Consider the following 5,000-nt stretch of genomic DNA (forward strand, 5'->3'; position numbering starts at 1 on the left):
CCAATCAGCAGACACGGGATGGGAGCTAATTTAGCATGTGAATGCTAATTAGCGCTAGCATTTAGAATGGCAGATGATGATGGAAGCGCGGCGACCGCTCGCCTCGCTTAAATGGCAAAAAAGGGAAAGAAAAGCAAAGCGTTGCTGGAGATGACGGATTATCTGGAACCTTGTGTTTGTGTTTGCGTGCGTGCGTGCGTGCGTGCGTGCGTGTGTGTGCGTGCGCGCGTGTGTGTGTCATATACTCCCTTTCTCCAACACAAACTCGTAATTAGCAGTAGACCAAGCATTCTAAATCCATCTCTCTGCTGTTGAGAACAAGGTAGCTTTCCTTTTCTTTTTTCCTCTCTCTCTCTCTCTCTCTTCTTCCCCCACAAGCTGGTTCAATGCCTCACTGTCTCTTCTTTTCTATGGATCGATATCATTTTCTCCTGAACCGAACCCAGGAGGTTAGATTCAACACGGCTACTTTATAACCAACAGAGCCCCCGAGGGCTGTGCTTATAAATCTCTTCTCACATACTGTATATATGCACTGTGTACCAGTGGTTCATTTCTGGAGCAGGGCCCACTTCTAACCTAGTAATGCTTTTAAGCTCATATTTATTGGTATCACTTTATTACGTTAATGCAATAGAGAAAGGAGCGGGGTCCCAGGGAAGACTATTTTTCAACAGTTTTTATTATATTTCGACACTTGCTCTGGCATTGTAAACGTATGTTTTCTCATGCCAATAAAGCTCCTTTGAATTGAATTGCAATTGCTATATTATCGTTGTGTTGGCAATTATTTGGGGGCCCACTTGCAATATACCATCGCGGCCCACCAGTGGACCCCCAGCCCACAGGTTGAAAAGCACTGCTGTATACCAACGAGGGTCCAGCTTATAGTCTATACATCATGCCACACGCCTGGTGGTGTAGAGTACATTTACTTAAGTCATGTACACTTTTGAGGTATTTGTACTTTACTGGACTATTTCCAATTCCCAATACTTTAACTTCTACTCCACTACATCTCAGATCGAAATATTGTACTTTTACTTTATTTATTTGAAAACATTAGTTACTATAGTTACTTTTCGGATATAAGTTATAATATTTTAAAGCATACATTAACCACTTTAGCCATGTTTTATACCTAGGTTGTTTGAAAATAGCCTCTACAAGCTTGTAGATCTGCTATTTTGAAACATTTTGTACTTTTACTTTTGGCACTTTTGAATTTTGAATTCTGGACTTTTACTTGTAACAGAGTACTCCTACATTGCAGTGTTGATACTTTTACTTAAGTAAAGAATGTGAGTACTTTTTCCACCACTGGGTCTCTACATGCAGGCACACAGACTGAAAACATGGCCTCCATGGCAGAGGCCATAAATTCAGTAGAGATGATTAGCCCATTAGTCAAATTAAGAAATCAAGCTGTCTGTTCATCTGGCTATTCATCTAAATATATTAATTAAATCTTTGCTGTGCACTTTTTCATAGTCACGTGTGAGTTCAAGTTCCAGCGTCTTTATTGATTGAATGCACAACTACACAACCTTAGCAGCAGTCACAGTTTAATTCAGTGGTTGAAGTCGTTACGCCAAAGCTTTATATTCTGATAGTAATCGTCGCTATGGTGTTTGTTCCCATTTATCAGCTTCCATTTATTGTTTAAATTCTCATTTAGTATTTTGTTTCATCACATCCACTTTCACTTGTTTGTATGAGTTGTCTTTCCTGATTCGATGAAAATCTAGGCTCTACTTTGTGTTTACTGAAGAGCTGGAGAGACGGATTGAGAGACTAAAGAAACACTCTACAGCAGTGTTTCTCAAACCTTTACATTTCAAGGTCTCCCCTTAACTCTGAAAGTATACAAATGGAATCAAAGGGTCCATTTGGTTCCTGTCAGAGTTACAGACAATTTAGACCCCCATAAAGGAACCCACAGAGTCCCCTGGAATCCACTTTGAGAACCACTGCTCTACTGCAGGGGTCTTCAATGTTTTTCAGGCCAAGGACTGAGGCTGAGAGTGTGTTTTCAGACTGAGGCTGAGAGTGTGTTTTCAGACATTTATCCACTTAAATACTCAATACTTTGTAAACTTGACCTTTGGTTCAGTACTTGGTCTGCGACCCCCAAATTAATATGTATTTGTCCACAGAACCTTATCTAAAAATATTTGGTGCCAGCCAGGGAAGCCCATACAATATTTGTGGTGTTAGAATGTTTCAAAAACATCAAGATTAGTTTTAAAATAGCTCTATATGTTGCGGAGTGATGCGCTGTGGGCTTGAATATTGGCTATTTTGAAATGGAGGCCTATATATGATATGATGACCAGTGGTTCCCAATCTTTTTAGCTTGTGACCCAAAAGGGAAATTAGACGTTTGCCCAGGACGCAAACTAGTGAAAACAGCAGATCTACAAGCTACAATCAAAAATGTCTTTGATATCTTCATGAAATTACTGTGAAAAAAATATATATATATTGAATTTTAGTTTTTTGGGGGGGGAATGCTTATTGAAAATGTTTTTTAAATAATAATTATTTAAACAAATTGTAGAAAACAAAACCTAAAGGGACCTAAACTAAATGTGTCCGCGACCCGCAAATGGGTCCCGACCCAGTGTTTGGGAACCAGTGCAATAGACGATGCTCATGTGGCGTACAGTATAGTCGCTTCTTTTTTGGCTTGGTGTTCATAGACCTGGTTCCTTTGTTTCTCTGGCAAAACCTGGCAGCGCTGAGCAGAGCAGCGCGCCTTGTGCTCATCTCCCGCTCTCCGTTGTCCATTGCAACAGTAGTGCTCATCATCATAACCACTGTACAAACTGTACAGACACACACAGAGCTGCTCTGGGTCCACGCCAGCCCCCCTGGCAGCTGACAGTTGTTGAACTAAAGAGGTGGCTGTGTTGTCTGGAGGCCAAGAGACCGTTGCTACTGCACCGTACCAGACCAGAGCATGTTCACAGACCAGGGCTGGAAAGCACAGACCTGCTAGAACCACTGTAAGCATTATGTCATGCTTTAACTATTCAAAAATAGCAGAAGTGAACATTTGTAACTAAAATATTTGCTTCTGGGGGTCCCTGGAACAACATATGTTGAGATGGGGGCTCTGCAGCCAAATACATGCAATTTTGGGGTTCCTTTTGATTGATTGATTGAAATGTAGTACAGTACAAGTACAGTTAAACACGCTGCCTAAAAGGAACATCCCAAATAAGACCTTTTACGGTCTTTTTTACGTTGAAAGCCCTCTGTATTTATTTCATGGACATAATAAATAGCAAGCAATGAAAACATTCAATAATATCGCAGTTATAAAAACACTATATGTACAGGATCGGGGAAACAAGGGGGTGGGGCTAAGGTAAGGGGGGGGGGGGGGTGCTCACTTCTCGCCTGACTGTGGGAGAAGTGATAACTACCTCCTTCTCTGGCCTCCTGAATGGTGAGTTTTCAGGGCAGTTTTGAAGGATGCCAGCGAGTTACATGTTTTAAGGGAGGTAGTCAAGGAATTCCACACCTGGGTGGCAATGTTGTAGAAGGAGAATTCACCCATATTTGTCTTATGGGTTTGTGTTATCAGATCATTGTGTGCGCTCCCTCCTTGACATGAAAAGGTTTGAGAACCACTGATTTAGAAGAAGAATTTAGAAGACATTTATAGAATCGGGTCAAAAATATTCAAAAATAAGGATTTTTCTAAAATAACAGTTCCACAAGCTCGCAGCACAGCACACGGTGCCACGCTGTGAGCTTGTATATCTGCTATTTTTGAGCGTTGGTCACACCGTCTCCTAAGAGTGACTTTGTCCGTATGCATGCATGCATGTACCTCTGTCCGTAGCATGAGCTACAATACCGCTGGTGTTAGTTTTTTATTTCTTTATCAAAAAAGTATCAAAAGAATGAACACTAAGAATACAATAATCGATAGTTGTAGCCCTACAATGGTCCCTTGTGGCTGTCTTGTGTAAATCCCTGGCTGACTGAGGTCTGACATGAAACTCAGCCTCCAGCAGTTCTACTTGAAAGCACAGAGAGAGAGAAAGAGAGAGATAGAGAGAGAGAGAGAGAGAGAGAAAGAGAGAGATTGGGAGGTCAGGGAGCGAGGTGTGAGGGGAGATCCCGGTTCAGTTGCCAGCCAAACGGAAACCCTGCTCTCCTGCGGGAGTCAGGAAGACCGATAGAATACAGTTCATCTCACACCGCTTATGACAGGAAGACCCCCGCCACACACACACACACACACACACACACGCACACGCACACACACACACACACACACACACACACACACACACACACACACACACACACTGATGTGCCAATCTGGTTGTGGGTTTTAACCCCCAGGTGGGATATCACTTCATGTGCATCCGCTGTGTCCTTTAGTAGGTCATAATCACGGCTCTCTGTGTGTGTGTGTGTGTGTGTGTGTGTGTGTGTGTGTGTGTGTGTGTGTGTGTGTGTGTGTGTGTGTGTGTGTGTGTGTGTGCGTGTGCGTGTGTGTTAATGGACAGGGGAGTGTGTTGGAGAGCGAGACAGATAGATCTATTAGTGAGGTGTGTGTGTGTGTGTGTAGCAGTGTATTCTCATGGCGGTTCACATGATCTCCTGTGAAAAAGCACAACTTTAAAACTCTCTCTCAGCCATTTACAATATGCTTGTGCGCCTATACTGCCAGGAATATTATTAATTTCCAAGTTATCAGTAACCTAACCCAGCAGGGATAATATGATTGCAGAATGTAGTACACGTACTATACCACTAGAGTGTGCCCAACGATTAGGTCTTGCAGTCTGGACTAAGCCTGGACAGCATGTGGACCATAATGGCCGCCTATGGAGCCGCCATTATGGCTCCCGGTCCGCCGAACGGGAGCGATCCCGCACGCCCTGAACGTCGTGCGCACGTTTTTGCTCCTGAGTGACCACTCTGTCAGCCTGCCATTTTTTTCCGAATGAAAATCCGTCTAAATATGGTAAAGTTTG

General features: G+C 42.8%; 1 protein-coding gene across 1 annotated transcript in view; it reads left to right on the forward strand.

Annotated features, from left to right (window-relative positions):
* The window catches only part of LOC308290942 (plexin-A1-like), a gene marked incomplete at its 5' end in the record, with an annotated part of 341,256 nt that overhangs the window by 39,017 nt on the left and 297,239 nt on the right, over positions 1 to 5,000 (forward strand). The gene's annotated exons all lie outside the window — the stretch shown is intronic.

Source organism: Nannobrachium achirus, assembly GCF_963921795.1.
Source record: "Nannobrachium achirus genome assembly, chromosome: 9".
Lineage (NCBI taxonomy): Eukaryota > Metazoa > Chordata > Actinopteri > Myctophiformes > Myctophidae > Nannobrachium > Nannobrachium achirus.